Here is a 22,008-nt window from a genome sequence, read left to right on the forward strand (position 1 = left end):
TGAAATAAGCGAAGCCTTGTTATAATATGTCGCTATCAACTGTTACCAAGGTGCCACGGTGGTCACCCGTGACCACCAATAAGATAAACGGTCCATTCAGGAAGAATGTTGTCTTACATCATCGATTTATTATTATTTTGCCATTATATGCTTCGAATAATAAAAATACTCCCGTGGCGTTCTGAGCAAAACATGTGATTTCGGCGTGGCAGTCAAAGTATTCCACGCTGCTTAAATCATTGAAATATTTTCTAAATTGCTAATAAGCAAATAAAATATACGGTTCTGGTCCGTCCACATAGCGTAACATAGCGTAACAATAGCGTAACACAACATTTCAAAACCTCGCATGTATATTCGTAATCCTAAACGTATAAATAAAATAACAAATAAAATATATGGCTGGTTCCATCCTCACGTGTGAATTCATAATCCTACAAGGATTAAATCTTCAAAATAACCACAGACAGAATAAAACGCAAAAAGAGTATCGAAATAATAATAAATCTCTGCCATTCAAAGCCGTGTGTCATTTCGAAAAAAAAAAAAAAAAGAAAGATATGGTAAAACGTTATCACCGGGATAGAATTTTCCGGAACCGAGCACACGCCTTGATACCATGAATGTACACCACTGTGTCCACATATGATATGTCATGTGATGGCAGAGAACAGGAGAATCGCGGACATCACGGTTCCGCGATATTCTCGCCCCTACGAGCGTATAAACTATCGTAACCGTGGTAATACGCGGCCGTGTAAATTAATCGCGAATAATGCGAGTGACGTGGCCGCGAACTGTATCGCGCTGCGATTACGTCATTATGCCGGCCCGAGTTATTACGCTATTTCGAACAATGCCGTATTGTGTCGGTGATGTCGATATCGTTAACAAATACGCTTCGTTTCGTCCATGAGCCGCTGGTTACGCTTCTGAATGATAATATAGAGTCGTACAGAGATTTCTCGTTACTTTTCTTTCGTATGTAATAGCGAAACGACTATAGAAATGATAAGGAGTAAGTAAATATTGCAAATTATTTGATATGTTATAATTACTGAATATTTTTGTATTCTTAAAAAATGTAGGCTACCTTGTTTCCTTTATTTTCACGATCTTTATTTCGCTATTATTCGGAAATCTATTATTCATTGACAATCACTATTTTAATCAACATTTCACTACGTAACCATTCCAAAGCAATCACCTGTCCGATGATAATCAAACAGCCAAAAAATTCTACCAAATGTCCAAATTGGACAAATTGTGAATGTAAACAACTAAGTAAAAGAAAAAACCTGTCTGACCATAAATCTTTGGAGAAAGTCTCGCAGAAAAAAGAAAAAACGTGAAAAACCCAGCACTTTCGTTGTATATTCAAAGATGCTGCTTTCCCTATTACAAGATTTATAATTCATTAAGAATCACGGTTTTTAACATTTCACGCCCTAATCAATGCAAAATAGCTGTCCTACACGCCCATAAATCCTCGCAAAACAGCCTCCAGAAAAACAACACCCGAAATCCACCCCCATTGCTCATCCGAATAATATCTTTATCCCCCTGTTACAAAGATCGATAATTCATGAACAATCGCTGTTTTCATGATTTTACACGCTACAGCTATTCACCTATAAATCCTACTTACAAGCTTTCCCGAAGTAAAAACACCGAAAAACCGCCCTCGTCGCTGATCCAAGGACCTTCGTTTGCCTATCACAAGATCCACGATCTCGTTAACAATCGCTATCTTCAACGTTTCACAAGCCTAATCGATCCGAAAACAATGAACCTCTCCTCGTAAAAATCCTCGCAAGGGATGTTCCAAAAGAAGCAACGATCTAAAACCACCCCTTGGCTCATCCAACAATCAACAACACGTAGGCAACTCCGCAGCAATCAAACAGCCCTTAGAGCGATCTCGAAACGGCTTCCGATGAATCAACGGCCACGATAACGAGCGCACAGAGGGCAAAATAGAAAAAGAGGAAGAGGAAGTAGACGCGTCCACGAAGTTGCGGTTATTCCGGTGCTTCCGCGTTCAACTCTGCTTGAATCCACCTCCGTCCCCCACGCCGGAAGGCCGCTTCAATTAAAAAGAATCGCTGGGAACAGTCGCGCGTCAAAAAGTTGGCGATCGAGAGGGTTGGCTTGTACGCGAGGAAATTGCGCCGCTTGAATTATGACTGGTCGTTGGAAAGCGGCGCTTTCCGAGTAGAAAAAGGGTAGGAAAAACTCGACAAAGAACGGATGAAAAAGGGGGACAGATGCCGCTGGTAGGATAAAAGAAAACGTCGTTTGAATTTTATCCACGACACGTGTCCGTTCGATTGTTCTGTGGAATTTCGACGAATGAAGTTCTGCGTTCCTTTATTTCTTCCTCCTGTTTTTTCAATTTAATTTAACGTTGATTTAATAATACTGCAGAAGAACTGAATTGTGATACGGTTTAAGGTGTATTTAATGGTGCAGAAGATATTCCTATTTCTTGCGTGCTATTTAATTCTTTTTTTTTCGTAATTTGTTGCTGCAGGTTAAAGTTACTTAATTAAGATTGTGAATTAATAGAGAAACGATCTGTGCTCAGGAATGGAGCTCCGGATTTCTTTATTTGTTTCTCTTGCAATTTAATTTAACCATGATTAAATAATACTGCAGAAAAAGTCAATTGTGACGTGGTTATACAATCTGTCTTGATGAACACGTGGAAAGATACGTTGTAACATGATAATGTTTTTTTTATTTGTTTATTTAAATTTTACGATTTGTCCAGTAGGACATACATGATAATGTGAGTGAGTTTCTCGAAGACTATTCGTCAAGATGTAAAATTTCCATCGCGCAACACCCTTCTCCGATCCAGCGCGAATCCATTGCATCTTGCAGCCATGGATTTTCATTTTTCCATACACCAACATTTGCTACCGAATATTAGTGTAATTGAGGAAACTATACATATCGAATATTCAAGTAACTTATGGTTTCTAAAATTCATAATTCTCTACGTACCTGAAACAACAAAATTTACTTAATCATTAGGAGAAGTATAAACACAGACTCGCGTCCGTAAATTGTATCAATTAACTATACACTTGACCGAATCTTTACCCGAGAAAGGAACATTTTAAATACGAAAAGAATGTACTAAATAAAATGAAATTTGTTAAAATTTACTTACAGCAGATGAAATATATTCAGAGAAATCCCAAGATATAGGAGTCATAAAAAACCCCTAGGAGTTTGGTTGGGAAACTGTTGAATTTAAATAGGGATTAGAAAGAGAATAGAAATGGACAAACGTAGAGGAAATACTTGGAAAGGAAAATGTGCAAGGAAACAGGATGCGTTGGCGTTCGCACGAGTCTGCATGCCACGTGTGCTGTTCGAGAGCTACGCGACGAACGTTCTCGAGAATAAAGAAACAGAAGGAACAGGCGGCGGCTGAAAATGTCTCCAGGAATCTGGAATTTGAAGAAAGTTTGAGAAAAGGAGCAGAAAAGGATCTCTTCAGGAGGGACGCGATGACAGTGATGTAACTGCCATAATCTTTTGAAAATAGAACCACAGACTACGCGCAGAATAGAGTAGTCAGTATAGACTTAGTATGTATTTATGCAGTGCAGTCTTGTGTCCTACAACACGGAGAATCTAGATATTTTTTATCATCCTTATGTCGTTTCCAACGTTATCGATTCGATATAATAGAGGCTTAAGTATAACATTAAAAATAATTATGAAATTTCTAATATTTCAACAGAGAAATTTGTCTTTGGTAGATGTATTGGTAACGATGATTCAATAATAAATTATATATATAATAAATAAATAATTAATTATATAATTAATAAAATAAATATATATATATTTTTATTATTTAATTTGTACTTTACAATTTGTCCAGCTGGACATTTGGTAAATTTTTCTAACTTAATTGTTAAATGACATGTGGATGGCTACCCCCAGCGGGATACCATCTTCGAGTTTGACTATTTTATTTCTTTAGTGAGTTCAGTGGAGTGTTAATAAATTGTATGATGGATATTTATGCATTTATGGAGAAATTAAATTATGCAGAGAAAACACATAGTATGCAAAAATATAGAAAACTTCAATATAAATTATTTTATTATGATGTTCTTGCACGGAACAGTAGATAAGAATAGTTCAATTCACTGTACGCTAAATGGATGTAATATGAATGACGGGAAGTCGATGTGAAAAAAAACACGTTTGATATAGAAAAGCATGAGAATTGAATTCTGATGGGCAGCTCAGCGAAATACATATCAAGAAAGATATTACGAATGTTACGAGCTCGCTCACACGAATGTCTATTGCATTTTTTAACAGACAGACCGACGTGTTTTTCTTGAGAGCAAGATATATTATTTAACGTCTTTAACGCCTATGTTTCTGCTTCTTTTTCGAACACTGGTTTAAAAATGAAAAGATATTCCGCTATAAAAATATGTTACAATCCTTTATCCAGTACTCAAATCGTAAAGAATAAGGATTTTTCACGCGAACGTTAAACCTAACACTGACCGTAATTCGAAAAGATCTCTTGATTCAAAAATAACTCGTTATTCATCCTTACATCACGCGTTCCCTTTTGAACGGCAATAAAACTAGCAGCTGAGAAGAAATTCCGCGATTCATTCGTGCGAACGACCTCGCACTCACGCGTCACACCCACGTCACATTTGCCGTTTAGGTAAACTAGCACGATGCCACGTAAAAACAGAGAAAAGAGTAAAAAAATCACAGGAAAAACTGAATAAGCTACTATTTGGTGATTTAAAGGCGCATTTTTAGCTTCCCATTAGGCAAACATATTTTTTGAACAGCAAATAATGAATACTAAATCGAAGGCAGTGATAACAAGTTATATCTTCTCTCTTTTTAAGATCATTAAAAATTCCGGATGATTATTAATTTACATTATACAATGGATTGTTAAGTCAAATGTATTACGAATTTTTCTTAATAAAAATAAAAATTTGAAAAAGAGAAATTCAAGGACGAAATTTCGTTCGAGTTGCCAGAAATCAATAAGATTGTCTTTTATTAGGTTATTTATTAAGTTCGGTTTAGATTAAACATGTAAATTAAATTACTTACTACTACTAATTATACTACCGATTCTTTCATAAAACTTGCAAAATGTGAACATGTACAGTTAAGTTTATCAACTATGTATGTTTAAAATATCCTTCGATCTGAAAGTCAGTTCTCTTTTTAATCACATGGAATCAAAATATGTACTTTTTTTGTACACCAAGCAGCACGGACATCGAAAACAAAAATCACATTTGTCTCCTACGTAGAACTCGATAAACCGATATTAACGATCGTAATCGAAACAGAAGCGATCTCAGTTAGCACTGATAACATTATTGTCGTCATGCTTTTCAGTCCTTGCGACGCGTTCTTGCTCCTACGTTTCATCCGATAATTGGATCGCCGTGCAACTGAGAGTGAAAACAATAAAAAGATAGAAAGTACAAAAAGGTAGGAAACTAGAAGAAGACAGAGAGGACAACGAGAAAATTGTATCATATGAAAGTACAAAGAGAGGCTCGAACTTCCGGAAGGATAAGCCGAGCATTTTATATTATACCGTCCACGTAATTTGCAGCGACAGCGGCAGTGAACACTGAGAAGGGAGAGGGAAAGGGAGAGAAGTTAACGCGACTGATTAAAGAGAAAAAGAAGAGAAACGCGAGTTTGAATGTGAGGTAATGGGGAAGTGAGAAATGATACCGGAAAAGGCGAGAGAACGTGCGGGAAAAATGAATACACCTTCGCGTTGAAATAAATGGAATAAAAGTTCAAGTATAGGAGCGATGGAAAAATGTAGAGGAAAATAATACTGAGAAGCAACATTACGAAAAAGAAAAATTACACGGTGAATAAATATTAATGCAGAAGGGTAGAAATAATCATCGTATTGTACGAAGAGTGAAAGAATAAATGTAGAATAACATGAGAAAACAGGATGAGAAACGGAGAGTAAACTGATAAACGTTGGAAAATTGTAAAATGTTGAATTCGTGTGCTGTAACCCTTAAACGTTTGAAAGTTGTGACGAGTTGAGTTTGTAAACTTTTACTTATGTAGTTGCATAGAAATTAATATTGCGCGATATAGGATTAATGTAAAATATTAATGATACATTGGAATTAAAAATGCAAGAGCGAATGTGATATACGTACCATTAGAATGGATGAGGTGGAGAGACAGTGCAAAGAAAATTTGAAAAGGAAATTAAAAAATAATATCGTGAAATATAGAATTCATGTAAAATATTAATGATAATTATGTCGCAGATAGAAATGAAAGAGGAAATACGATATAACGTCAAGTAGTATGAGAAGAGTGAAAGATAAATTGAAGAAAAATTTCTGAACATATAATTAATTTTAAGTGAAACGTTAAATGCCGAAGGCAGAAATTGACATACGTCGAAAACGTGGGAGTTGAGAAACCAGGGTTAACGTTCATTCAAAGTTAAACATCGTTCGCCAATAAAATGCGTAACAACCAAGAAAATTGACTTTTCCGACATTCTTGAACGATTATGCACTGTATTGGATGATAAAAGGTTTCCATATAAAATTTGATAAAATGTAATAACAAAAGCTAAAATGACAGAAAAGACGTACGGAAAAAAGGTAACTTTAACGGAAAGGGAAAATTGAAGCGGATTCAAGCTAACCGCGCAGCAAACAGAGGAGAGAAAAATGTGCCTAGTAGGAAAATAGTCGAGGTGAAAAAAGGAAGTACACGACAGAAAATCTCTGACTACTACGAATAACAAAAAAAAAGAATGAAAAAAAAGAAAAAGAAAGGGAAAGGATGAAGAAGTCTGGAAAGTCTGCGTTAAAAAGAAGAAAACTGAAAAAAGATACTGACGAATGAAAGGAGAAAGAAAACTGAGAAAAACTTTCTCACTCGTGCTCATAAAAAAATATTGCGTGTGAAGGAAATTTTCATAAGCAAACACACGGACGAAAGTGAGAGAAAAAGTAGAAATGAGAGAGCTAGCGAAAATTGAGTTGAAATTATCGAGGGTGAGAGTGCGAATGAACGAAAGTGTATGTGTGTACTGGTACCATAGAGTTGGGGAGCAGTTTTCATCGCGAAGTACCATAAACAGGAATACAAATATTGGAGATAAACGCGCGAAAAACGTTGGACCGACGCCAACACGTTTTTTCCACTTTTGTTTACCGATTCGTTATCTTTTTATTTTTATTTTTACGCGTATCATAGCTATTAATAATCGTGCTGCTGGATGTATGAGTTATTTGACTTTTCTTCTACATAAAATATATAGATAGATTCTTCATCGTTCTATACAAATTTCATCCGCATGTCTGTAAAATTGACGAAGTTACGAGAAATTTTTTTAGTCGACGATTAGTTGACAAAATTTTATTTGCATCTTCATATATAAACTAGATTTTATTTACATTATTAAATTGATCAAAAAGTTCATTTACGATTTTCCTCAAAAAAGCACACCAACAGTTTTTAGTCTAAAACTATTATTTGGTCTAAAATCCTATTTCTTCTACCCCCTTTCTCTTTCTTTAACCCCTTACCCTACGATTTACGTTCGAAAATTTTGGACCGAAAACGTAAACAAGCTATTATATATTATATTATATATTATATTTGGCCCGATCATCGTACCACGGGCTGTGGCCGTAGTTGTAGGTTAAGGGGTTAAACAATTTTTACAACACTCCTCTATACACCAATAAAAATCGAACGAACTGCATTATCCAATCCGATACATATATATTCTTCTCAAATATTACATACTCATACAATGTAGATATTAAAAAAACGATACTAGTAAACGATCTTTTTCAATTCGTTTTTTATAATTGTCTCTGTTACACCAAAAAGGCCTGAGAAGAGTAGGAATAATTTAAATTAATTCTATTCGTCAACTCAGTCCAGAATTGTCATTAAACCAACGAAACTACAAAAGAGAAATAATAAATTTCCGAACATTTGTGGATAAGTTAAAAAAGAGGAAATCCTCTAAAAGGAAGACCTCTAGTTGAGTCTTAAATATTAATAAAAAAAAAGAAAAAGAAGAGAAAGACATTGCTACATATAAAAGTACCTAATTTCAATTAAATCAAGTAGAAACAATTTTTTCGAAACCTACTTTTGGTACTAAGATTCTTCTTGCATCCAACTTCTGTTTCAGTTCGCGAACAGAGATATCCCGTTGGCTAGAGATAGAAGAGATGAAAAATTATTCGTAGTCGTTACCAGGGTCCAGATGCGTTACGAATCGTGGTAATTTTGCACGCGCGAGCCATCGCTATCGTTCGATAAACAGACACGGCGATGTATCCGAACGAGTAAACGCAATCAGAAGCTCGAATTCGACGCGACAAAATTGCGCCCCTTAAACGGATTACGCGATTCCGCACAATTATCCAGCGTCGCGCGTTACTCGACCGAAAAAACGGCACGCTGATAAATGGCGAGGATTTCGACGACAATCCGAAAAACAGGGGGACGATATTTACGCGAACAGATATCGGGAATAAATACGTTAATTATCCTCGGTAACGATTTTAAATCTTTATCGAGCCGTTTATTAAATTGAAATTTTAGGCCTTAAACTTTCACGATAATTAAATAGAATATACATAGCTTTTCGTTTACAAATATGTAAATAAGTATAGCAACGAGAAGATCTGCCTTCTTTAAAGTCACTTTTTGTTTGTCACAAAGGATATAACATAACAAACACGAAGATGGTACTCCGCTGGGGGTAGCCACCCACATGTTATATTATTATACCACTAAGCTATAATATTTTACCAAATGTCCTACTGGACAAATTGTAAAATTTAAATAAATAAAAAAAAACTTTGTTTGTTCATTTAATTATTTCCAATACTCAATTGTGATTTTCTCTGCGTGCATAACACATTTAATGAACGAAGAGAAATATTAAATTACAAATAGTAAATGAAATATATATAAAAATTGATAATATGTATCTCGATTTAAAGACACCAATCTCCACGTGCAAAGATGTTTACAAAGTTTACAAATGATAGAAAAACAGATTAAAATTAAGATTATACGACTAATTTGTACAAGTTATACGAAATAGTTCAAAACATTCACAAATACTTTTTACAAAGTTCATCATGACACGAGAAAGAAATAAACGCTAATATTATGCGTAGGTTCCATTTCTCTGCCAAGATTCCGCGAAGAAGATTCCAATGAAATGTCAGACAGCAATCTTTCTTTCTCTGTACGTGGGCTTATCGGGCGCAGGAAGAGCGTGCAAGATAATTTCAAGTAGAACACAGACGGTAAACGGGACAAATGACTTTATCAGAAGACGAGTCACGGGCCTGGACGGTTTCTTCATTTGCATCAGAATCGGTGCAACTATAAATATCCGTGATTTTGTAAATAGATCTTAACGCGACCGATTAGCCAGAACACCAGGAGGTCCTTCCTGCAAATTTCAAACCGGTGAAAACTGCTTCCACGCGCAGCGATTACTTAACAAGTGACCAACCTCTCGAGTAATCAGCCTTGATCATCGTCCGTTCAATATTTCAAAGTAATCTTTGTTCCAGATACTAATTGCTGTCCAATTTTCCTCCTACGTTAAGTATATCTATCGTATACTTCAACATTTTTATTTTATAATTCTGACTTTATTTATCTTTTTTTTTTTTGTAAATTATAATCACAAGTTGTTGAATAGTTTTGTATAATTTCTAATAAAATTATTCTAAATAATTGCATAGTTTTAAATGACAGTTTCCGATTTCCGACTTTTGGATTAGATTTAATTACATTCTGTAAATTCTAGTACCAAGTTCTTCAGGCTCTTTTCATTTTCTCTATAGTTATTTCTTTTTCCTTGAAGCAATTCCTTTTACGATATCATAGTTTTACATTTTATTTTTTAAGTTCCCTAACATTTCCTATTTTGTATTTCTAAAGATTTTATCATTTTCTATTTGTCGATTGTATTTCTGCACATTCTATGACAAGACAAAACTGTCTTCCCTCAGGTTCTCAGAATCTTCGAATTTTCCTAGCCCACCTTTCGATCTCGTTTGCCACCCACAAGAAGCTCGGAACCACACGCTTTTAAATTTGCTAACAATAAATATTTCTTAGCTTTATCGATCTGTTCTTTACTTCTTTCTCTTTTTAACTGTTTCTCCTGACTTAGCTTGGTTTCTGGTTCTGACCAGATTCATGGTCCTCTTTTTTCTGAAATTCTCCCGAGTTTTCTAAGCTTCCTGAAACTACTACTCTCGATTTCGCAAAATGTTCGCAGCCTTATCGAGTCGCCCCCCGCTTTCTCTCGTCTTGTGTTTCTTCAACTTCTTCTACTTCTGAAAAGTTCTTAAACCTGGCCGTCATGATTTTACGCAATTTTTTTCCAAACTTTATTTAACTTGCCTAACTTTATTTCTTCTAATTTTATTAAACCTTATTTCTCTCTTTTTCTCCTTCAACTTCCTCCTTCACCATTTTTCTTCGTTATCTCGATTTCGCGAAATTCTCCTCAATTTGTATTCTCATTCAACGATTTTCTCTAGAAAATTTCTTTTCATCGCTATTATCCTCCCATAATTGCCCAAGAACTGGTCCCCTATTTTTATGTAAACCCGCGAATTCGGTATTTCCATTGAAATTCCCGATCCCGTTCTTCCGCAACGCTAACCCCCGCAATTCCTCCAATAATATCTCCCTTTTCATCGTGATAAATTGCGGGCAATAAATCCATGTTCCATTATGCCGCGTATTAGTTGGCGGGCGATAAATTAACATAAGAATGGACGTCGAATAGAGTCCGAACGATACCGCGGAGATGCAGTTAACCATCGTGAAAATATTCTAACGAACTTGCACGAAACCGACTCTATTCGCCGAATTCTCATCTACCTTTAGCCGGTCCATTTCAATCGTTAGAATACAAATGAATTATCAAGGAAACTGATAACTGCACGACTTTTGTTTGATTACGGGCTATTAAAAAAAAAAGTCGAATATAATTATTACAAATATTCGGAAATGAGAATTTATTTGACCAATATATATACAACATCCCAGACTTTTTAGAATTTTTTGATCGTCTATTTATTTGTTGCTTCAGTTTTACTAATTTATTGACTGATTGTTTTCTTTTTCTATAACGAAGGAGAAATGAGAACAACCTGTTAAGTTCACAGATGTAAGTTTAAGGATGGCTTGTAAGTTGACGTTATTTCGTAAAAATCAAAGGTACAATCATTAACTCTTTGCACTTCGAATTTTATTTCAATTTCGTTAGCAGCAACTCCCAACGCTTTTAAGTGTTTTATTTGAACTTTACTTTAACTAAAAAATAAGACAATTTAATTGAATAAAAGAAGAAAAAATTTCATTTAAATATCAGTTTTATTCACACTATTGTTGTATTTTGTAATTTTTAAGTGTATGATATATCTTGAAACAATTTCCAGGATGCAATCCTGGTTTTCTTTCGCACGTTTCACAAAAAAGGTCGGACTCGACAAAGGAGCTCCTGAGATAAAAATTGATGTCGAGTCAGACTCGACATAGGAGTGCAAAGGGTTAACACGTTGACTGCCACGCGTGTTTTCACTGAAATCTCTGCTAAGTACTCCCATCGATATTTTAGTAATGCGAGTAAATAATTTTTTTAATAAATCATTTTCGTATTACTTTTATAACAATTCAATAGTTTTATTATTTCCTCTGGAATATCTTTTCAAATACCTACGACGATCCTTCGCAAGTAGTCAAATAAGCGTCACCCGAATGCGGGTGTCGTGGCAGTCAACGTGTTAAGACAAGTGACATTTAAAATTTGTTGAAAAATCAATATTTTGAAAATTACGAAGAAGATCGAACCATACGTGTTCGACTCCGAAATTAAATGCACAAGTAATTCTGGTATCACGTATATCGAATACGCAACAACATATCAAACTGTGGTGGAAGGTGAGACGTGTTGTTGGTTAAATTAATAACGAGGCGAGTTAATTTAATTAACTATGTTTACAGATATTTTAAAATGTAGAATACCAAATTAATCGCAAGCGTTACTCGCTTGATGATATTCGTTAGAAGATACTGCGGTACTGATACTAATTATTATGTTGATTCGCTAGACTGATTTGTTATACTTATTGGCTCGACTAACTGACTTTTGGAGGACTTTTGGTCGTCTATTTATAGACTCTGTAGACTATTTATAGACTCTGTAGACTATTTATAACTCTGTTCGAGGGGGGTACCGAAAGGTTTGAACTTGTCGTCGGTTGTAGGTTGCACGTGGCGAAATTGCTTTGTCCAGAGTTTGTTTATTACATTTGGTGCGTCGTACAGTGTTAATCCTCTGTGGCAAAACAACTATGTGAGGTATTTTCATATCGAAACGTCCTAAGACGTATATGCCGCTACAAAACTATACAATTGCTCTCCCGTAAAAAGACGAGAAATGTCAGCTATCCTGTCCTTCTCCCGTACTCCTCGTTTTGAATATTTTATAATTTTCCTTTATCATGTGAATTCTATGCAGTTTCGCGCTTTCCAATTAAACGCACGAACACCCATAGTCCACACATTGTCGCCCTAATTCTTAACTATTCCATCTCCAGCGGTTTGTAAACTGACAAAACTGAGTTGACGAAGTATAATAATAACGCGCGGAGTTAGGATTTACGAGAATCGAATATTTCCTGCTCTCTAAACAGAAACCCCGCTGTAATCTGTATTTTTTCTTATATATATGAAACATATACATATGAATGAGACATATGTGAATTGGAAAATTACATATTTTTGAAAGATATTAAAACAAATGTCGAATATAAATATTAAAAATATTCGGAAATAAGAATTTTATTGACCTATGTATATAGAACATCCCAGACTTTTTAGAATTTTTTGATCGTCTATTGATTTGTAACACTTAAGTTAGAAAGTTTAGTAAATTAGAAACAGTTAATTCGCGATACAGTTGGAAAAGGGATTTTAAATTTCGATGTTCCGCGAGCTGGAAGAAAAACAGAATAAGAGCGTAAAGCAAGATGGACCTTAAGCAGCATCGATAGATTTAAACGGCAGAATGGTCTGTTATAGGATGAAATGAAATAATCTCGCATATCCAGTCGTCACGTGAATCTCGTTTTCACCGTCCCACTCCACGGTGCCCGATGGCGCCATTCAAAAAGTAATCCCATAAACTTCCTGCCGGTCCACTTCGAAAGCTCCACCAACGGAAATAACGAAATAACTCCGGAACTCGATAGATTTCACCTTTCCGCGTCTATATCGTCCGTCCTCGTTTCATATTCCGCTTTTGTCTCCCAATTCCAAGTTATTCCATACCTCTCACTCCTTCGTATTTCACGATTTCTGACTCTTCGAATTGCTGTTGCACGCATATTTCAATATACATTCCATAGTTACACTCGATCCTCGTGAAATCTTACGTAATCCAAGTCCAGAGAGTTCAGTTTTCATCCTAAGCAAACACGATAGCCTGTTGATTTTTAAAATTCGACCTTTTTCTGTTTTATATGTATAGAATATTGGGTGGAAAGGAGATTTTCAAATTTGCTATCCATTACAAAAGTCTCGTTCTTTCTTAAATATAAATTGGTTGAATAAGGAGAAAGGTTCGATATTAAAAGGCTCCATTACATGTGTTTTATTCTTTAAATGTCGCAATTACCCATACGTTTTAAACAGTTCGTTGAAATCGTATAAATGTTAAATAGGAAAAAAAAGTCTACAAGAGAAAGATTTATACGAACGATCACGTGTGTCCTATTTTAATTTTTTATCGATTAATCTTTTATTAATTCTACCGCACATACTGCAATGTATCCGTCCCATTACGTCCCGGCAAATCCCATCTGCTACCGACGATTCATTCCCCTTATTCATTTTTCATTTCGTGTCAGAAGTTCCCTGGCTAAAGAGCCACTGAGTTAACACGTTAAATGGCAGTGTTGTACTTGATTGGTAGGAGTTGCACGACAGTTAAGAAATACTGCGCTTCTGTGATAGTGCATTATTCAGCGAAGTATAAAACAGCGAAATATCGATCGCCATGTTAAAATATCATACGGCCGTGTTCGACGTCCGGGTAATATGCTCCGTGTACAATTCTGTGCTATCCCGGAGGATATATCAGTATGTAACTTTGAAGTTACACGTTACAAAGGATTAATTAGTGTGCGCTTTACTTTTTAGACTTAACTAGCTTTTAAAATCGATCGTGTCCTAATGTCCGATTCTTCTAATCTAACTAAATCACTGTATGCAAATTTCGTATATAATATATGTAACATGTAATATATTATATAAAATCATACGACAGATTCGATTAGTCACGGATTAGCAACAAATTAATACGGAAGAAATATTTTGTTATTATTGTAAGAAACGTTACGATATACGTCCTTAAATACCGAGCGATCGTATGTTAAGAACATGCAAATATGCTCTTTACAATATACAGTTCATCTCCAATTTTTATGTGTTATACCACATGACCAACTATTAGGTTGTCCGAAAAATTTTTTTCATTTCGTAAGGTGATAATAGATGAACAACAATTTCTGTTTTATATTATTTTATTGACTGATCCATTTCGTTCTATTTCTATTATTATATTCATGCATAATTCAATAAACTAATATAAGATAAAAAACATTGTGCGTCTATTATTTCTTTATAAAACTTATAGAACTTTAATATTTAATAAAATAGTTGACATGCGTGAAAGTTGTTATATTAGAAAACCTCTCGATTCTCAGGGAACAATATCGACAAATTTAAGCAAGAAACTACACGTATACACGCACTAATAACACATTAATACGATCAATTCTCAAAGGATTAATCAATTTGGAAAATTGCAATCGTAAAATGAAATAACGAGCTGGTCGCGTCAACTCCAAACGACAAAGAGAACGAAATTGATATCGAATTCGATTCGATATAAAATGACAAAGGATTAAAGCTAGTAAAAGTCTTCTAGTAGCTATCTATTCCTTTCAAAGGCAACTTTTTCCACGTCTCTGCTCTTTTTCTTCTCTCCTACCTTTATGACATCCAACCGCGCGTTCCTTCTTTCATTCTCGATCCGAGGATTTCCGTTAATTCGAAGCCAAATTGCCGCGCTATGGGACGCAAAGAAACAAATTACAACTAGTCGAAGCATCTTGCTTTCCTCTCTTTCCTCCTTATCTTTATCATCCTCGAATTTCACTGGTTAACCCGCTCAGTTTCCGGGTCTTTGAAAACGTTAGGTCGAAAGAGGTGGTTCACCACGCTGATCTGTTCTTTCAACAACTTCGTCTTCTGTTTATTTCCGCCGGTTATGGTGCTCCTTCTAAATTACATCGGCGTGGCTTTCGTCGACTCTGACAAGTTGCTTTAATCTCGCGATAGACGATAAATACGGATTTATTCTGTTTTGGCTTATAAAATTTGACATATAGTCTGCAGGTTGCCCGACCATCGGAAACGATATTGCATGGAACACTCGCTGGATTTGCATAGAATTTGACAATCAGACCGCGAATTTTTATGGACTTGTGAAAAATGTAAAAATGTAAAAATGCATAGAATGTATATGATATATTATGTACGCGCATAAAGCATCCAAAATGACGTATTCGTTATCATATTTAATCAATAAAATGAATATACCAACCAAATCCTATATTTTAAATTGTATCCTGAAAAGTATAGTTTTGCATAAAAATTCGCGATCTAACGATCACCGATTAAAATACGTCACATTATAGAAGATTAAAAAGGTATCGCTGTAGCGTTAAAATGAAATGCTCTTTATCATTTTTAACCAGTAAAACGAATATCCATCTAAATACTACTTTTGAAATTACATCCTGAAAAATATAAATTTGCATAAAAATTCGCGATCTAACGATCACCGATTAAAATACGTCACATTATAGAAGATTAAAAAGGTATCGATGTAGCGTTAAAATGAAATACTCTTTATCATTTTTAACCAGTAAAACGAATATCCATCTAAATACTACTTTTTAAATTGCATCCTAAAAAATATAAATTTGCATAAAAATTCGCAATTTATCGATGACCGAATAAAATACGTCACGCTATGGGAAGTTAAAAACTATAGGAGGTCAAAATTAGTATCGATATAGCATCACGTTTCACAACTAGAAGCTGTTAAAACGTATCGTCACGTTCTTCTCGGTAAAAAAGATAAACAGCTGATCGAACGAACTATAATGGAGCGCAAAACGATGCGTCAAAACTCTCGGCGGTACGTAAAAACACGGCCTTTTACATTGGACCATTGAAAAATCTACTGATTGCAATCGTAAGGAAAATCGAACGTAAGAAAAACGTTTCATCTGAAGCCCGGTTCAAGAATTGAACCAATTCAACCCGGCACATTTCAAAAAAGAAACTAGCAAAAATGACATTTCAGACATTCATCACATTCCGCAGATAACTTTGTCTGCTGTTTGGAAAGAAACGTTACCGATCACGGATCCATTCGCCTCAATATGAAAAGTTTTTCACGCGGAGGCAGACGGTCGAAATATCGAGTCTCGAAATATCGATCTAGTTTCCCTAGCCATCCTTTTATCCTGCATACCCGGCGAGCTCTTTTATCAGACATCAGCCGGTTTCAGCCTTTGTTTCGCGGGATATTTCGAAAGTACGAGTATTGTACGGTTTGGAAAATTTGTAACCTTAGTCACAGTCGATTCTATCGTGATCTATAAACATAGGTAAAAATTATTAATCGATAAAAATGGCTACAACTTATTCAACGTTTATTAAGAAATGTCTCGTGTTACTATGTGTTGTAATTTTTGTGACATGCGTCACATGGGACTTCGACTGTCATATTAAACTGAGAAATATGAGTAAAATAGAAAGAAAGATTCATTGATTTCAATTCAGTTGATCGATATTATTTCCAGCATCAAATGAAACTGTTTATAATTTAGAAAATAAATCTCAAACGATATTTTTCTACAGGAACTTCCTTCGCCGTTTTAACATGTAAAATCGACTCGATAGATAATATTCATGACATCACGTATTCTTTAATGATGGGTAATGCCATAAAGATAAAGTACCACCCATTTTTTCCACTACAAACAATCAAACGTAACAACGCTTTTTGTGCGTGCCACGGTGATTTTCTTCGTTTAGAATCCCGTAGCCACGAGGCTGTGTCATTGGTATTCCTACGATTTGCGAAGGAAAAGGGAGCACAAAGCTTTTTGCTGTACTTAATAATCGTCGACAGCCAACCACCGTAACTCCAGCAGCTCGCGACCGTGGTCGTTGGCTCCGAATAAATTTCTCGTGAAACGTGAAATTCGATAAATCCTCTTTACCCGGTCGCCGCGAGAAATGAGATTCGATCGTGTGTTCGAAGAATCGTTTCGTCCCGACACGACGATTCGTTGCTGTTTTATACGTGGAATTAATATTTTCCATATCTACAGTAATAAATGTGCAGTGTGCGTGAACGATCAAAGGACTTTCGTTGAAAAATCCAATAAAATGTATTGTGCTTTACAGAAATCGAGACTTTCCGCGGTGTTGGTTGTTCTTTGTAATTTTTTATCGCGACGGATTTTCTACGCAGCGAGTGATTTACTGTGGTAAAGAATTTTTTGCTTTTCCGTGATTTCTCGCATGTAGGGATTTTTCCATGTTACTAGTGACTTCTTGGTAATTTCTTAGAAATTTCTTGTATGCAAAGTTACTCTTATCGGTAGTAAAAAATTATGACAAAGTAATGGCCAACGTTATGATTTATAATTTTCTACCCCGATGGTCTTTTTTTTCAAGTTTCGAAGACTGACGGTTTTCTAAAACGAAATTAGATATTTTCTCACACGTTGTACACGTACCTTTCTTCGTAAGGTACACTCTTTAAAAGGTATTAACCCTTTGCACTCCGAATTTTATTTCAATTTCGTTAACAGCAACTCCCAACGTTTTTAAGTGTTTTATTTGAACTTTACTTTAACTAAAAAATAAGACAGTTTAAATAAATTCACTTAAATACCAATTTTATACACACTATTGTTGTATTTTGTAATTTTTAAGTGTGATATATCTTGAAACAATTTCCAGGATGCAATCCTGGTTTTCTTTCGCACGTTTCACAAAAAAGGTGGGACTGAAGGAATGTCGAGTGGGACTCGACAAAGGAGCTCCTGAGATAAAAACCGATGTCGACTCGACATAGGAGTGCAAAGGATTAAAATATTTGTGTCTTAAGACGACTAATTTGAAAGATATTTCTCGTATCAGGAACAAGAAGAGACGCAGAGCAGCACGTGCATATTTTGTACGAAATAAGAATAATATCCTTTTCAAATATTTCGCTAAATATTCGCCAATTCTATATACATTTAATTATTATCATTATTTCACGTTTCATTATCTAGAATACTAATTATAATTTTCGAAACAGCATACCTGTACTGTTCAACGATTGGTAATGAAACTTGGGTATAATATCAGAGCAGGTCGGGAACCTGTAACAGAAAGAATTATCGCAAGGTCAATTAGTGCCCTGTCAAATTCTGATCATATTATATGTCTCCTCTTTTTTTTTTCTTTTTTCTCGACTAAAAGGATGCTAACGTGGAACAGTAAGATACGCGTTCCATTGTACCTACGAAAGACGGTTATCATTGATGCTATAGGATATTGAACGGCGCGCGAAACGAAAAGCTTAAACGAGACGATAACGAGAAACGGGAAACGAAATTTACCGGCAACGTGAAAATTACTAGGTATTTCCTCTTGGGAAACTTAAGAAGCTCTAGAGGCATTTCTCCAGAGGGAAGTTTCAGGAAATTGCTTTGGCTACGCCGTGCTACGCTGATAGGAATTAGTTCGATGCCGCTTTTCTAGGTTCATGGCTTCTTTCGCGCTTTATGCCATTATTCAACCATTATTCCACACACATGCGCCACTTTTAAGAAAATTTAATTCATAAAATTGAATAAGTACAGCGGAACTTCGCTTATTCTCGGCTCGTTTATACGAACCACATTTTGTTTAGCGTCAGTCACTATGAACTCATAAGTGAGCCTCCATTATCCGAATTACGTTGTTAGGGTGTGCTTTCGGTTATACGAACGCGTATTCTGAAGTTACACAGGGCCGTGTGTTTTGTCTAAATTGATATATAATTTAACAGAATTTCGATCGAAAATGTTGTTCAATTTCAGCTATACAAACATTGCTTGCTGTTGTTATCGGAATTAATAAGAGTAAGAGCAGCTAGTATGTAGTTATAATTAATAAATATATTTATTTTAAGGTAAAATAGCCCTTGCATTTCAATGAAATAAAAAAATAAAAACACTAAGAAACACTAGGAACTGTGTTTTCAATTGAAATTTCTCCTATAATCGTCCAAAAGTATGAATTCGAAAGGGATAAATAAAATCCATTTAATAATGCATGCTAATTTCAATTTTAGTCTTAACGTGTATATGTTATACGTAGAAACATTAGAATCGAAAATAAGAAACGAAAGAACGAAAATACCGAAGCAAAGGGAATATTTTCCAAATGAATTCTCATCGCACTGTGCTTCATTTTGTATCGCAAATTCTCTACAGTCGAACCTCGATGAAATTTCCCAAACCTATCTATTTCAAAGAAAACTTATTCTCCTAACAAATATTACTAATCAACGAAGCGCTAAATATCACTTCGATCGATCAAAACCTCACATAAATACAACTCGTACAAAAGCTCATCTATATCAACTGCATACCATAAGAGAACATAATAATCTGTCGAGGACTTCCGCAACTTTTTCACGACCTACATTAGCCTCGAAATAACGTCATATCATTCCGAAACTTGATATCTCTTCTCGCGAGTCAGCTGTGTTAACCGCATTTCCGCTGGCAAGAAATGGCATTTAATTACTTCATCGTCGGTAAATTCGATGGAAATACAATTACGAATTCACCATCGTGAATATCTTCCTTCCCTGTGCGACTCGCTCCTTTTTCCTTCCAGTTTTCTTCGTCACGTTTTATTCGCTGGTCCCGAAAAGATATATTTATTAATTGAACTGAATTATTATTTAGTAATTGTATTTCCATTAAAAATCATATGAATATTTCCATTGAATATGTACTCCATATATATTTATATAGTGTCCGAATCCGACACGAGAAACTCGTTATCCACTCAGGTTGTTCGAGAGTGTCGTTTATTCGAGAAACTAATTTTATTAATTTCCAGAAGCGCGAAAAAGAGGAACAAGTTCCTCTTGGAAACGCCAGTGCATCTGGTCCCTTTTGAGGCTAACTTGCGGCTCCGCAAATGTCAGGAGAGCCATATATAAATTTCACCAACGATCCCTGTACAATGGGAGTTTGTTGTTAACGGAACGACGATAACTCAATGATATTCTCCGTTTGCTTTCGCGTAATCAAATACGGTGGTGCGCGAAGGTTTCAGGCCATTTGCGTTATTAGTATTTGCGATAATATTGAAATTTGTTTGGTAGACAATGTTTTCACCTGTCATTTCATGGACGATATTTAAAGATGATTTTCTCGTGGTTAATTTTTGGAAATGACCAGGCAGGTAAAAATAAACAATTCTCAATCTAAACTTTACTTTAAAGAGTATAAGAAAGAAATGAATAACATAAATTAGGTTTCCTAAAGTATTATAAACAGAGCAGTTGTCCAGTACTAAATGAATCTGTTAAGAAATTGTTAAAGACCGCGCAAAATTTGAATTATATTAAATCCACCTAAGAGTTTTGGAAAATGGTATAATATATTAGAATTGGTTTTAAGCGTTACATTTTAATTGCATTATACCTCGATGTACATCATAGTACCTCTGAATATCGTGTAAGAGAGCAAGCTCATGCTCAGAGAAAATGTAATACCAAACTTGATGCATTCGGTACACCAGTGTATTATAATGTATAATGCGAATCGAAGGAACAAGGTTCAAGATCATTCCACGGAGGCCTTCCTCGTATTCTTCGCTTACGTAACAGCAGATCATTCCATCATCATATCGTACCACCACCTGTATTTTATTACAACATATTACGCGAAGCTTTCAGGCTGTGAGACACGAACAAAGCTGGAACAAGTTCCTCTGGTTAAATTGTAAAACGCAATAACAAGAAAAAGAAGGAAGCAGGACGCGAGCCTAACATAAATTCCAACGTGCAACATCGTCAAGAACGGTCTCGCTACACCTCCTAGCATTCCAAAATTATTTCTCTGCGGTGCTCGGTGCACGGCCGACAAGAATAAAGAAAAGAAAACCTCGCTGAACGTCGTACGCGCGTATTTTCGCCGAGCATCTTCCGTCATAAATTTCCGTCACGCGGGGACGTTGCTATCGCGGAGGCCACGTTTCCTAAAGAGAGGAAAAGCATCAGGAAGGAAGAAAGGAAAAGAGAAAGGAAGGAGGCGTGTGGCCACTTTAATTTCGCGAGTGTTCACGGTGGCGCGGAAAATGTCCCCAATTTCGCGCGCGCCTCCGTGAAGACAAAGCAAGAAACAGGGAAAGCAAAGGAACAGGGACGAGAAAAGGGTTGACGGAGAAGAGGCTGGAAAAGAAGAAGTAGAGGCCGAGCAAAAATTCTCATTCTCTGTGAAAATATGGTGGAAACAAAGGGCGGCGACGGAGTTACAATTAGCGAAACAACGTGCAAGGAATGCCAGCCAGTCGGTGGTTTTGTTCGCGGCAAAGAAAAAAGAGAGAAGAAGATCGTAAAGTTTCGAGGGAGGATTTTGGTCGCAACGTATTCTTGAATTACTTCGAGCTGTTTCCTCTTCTGTTTCCTGCTTCCCTTTGATATTTCACATTCTTCTTCGCTCCCTTTCTTTGACTGTTTTTTTGACAAAGAGGGTGGGTGGGAGGGACGAGAGGAAATCCTCTGGG

The 22,008-nt window shown here is 35.7% G+C and overlaps 1 protein-coding gene across 4 annotated transcripts in view; it reads right to left on the minus strand.

Annotated features, from left to right (window-relative positions):
• Positions 1 to 22,008, minus strand: part of PH4alphaEFB (prolyl 4-hydroxylase subunit alpha-1) — a 378,836-nt gene that overhangs the window by 166,128 nt on the left and 190,700 nt on the right. For 2 of the 4 annotated variants that reach the window (XM_076622259.1, XM_033336046.2), the window contains exon 2: positions 18,541 to 18,599. The exons of the other annotated variants lie outside the window; for them this stretch is intronic. The gene's annotated coding sequence lies outside the window, so the exon portion shown is untranslated. The remainder of the gene's footprint in view (positions 1 to 18,540; positions 18,600 to 22,008) is intronic. 4 annotated transcript variants of the gene reach the window in all.

Source organism: Bombus vancouverensis, chromosome 10 (genome assembly GCF_051014615.1).
Source record: "Bombus vancouverensis nearcticus chromosome 10, iyBomVanc1_principal, whole genome shotgun sequence".
NCBI lineage: Eukaryota > Metazoa > Arthropoda > Insecta > Hymenoptera > Apidae > Bombus > Bombus vancouverensis.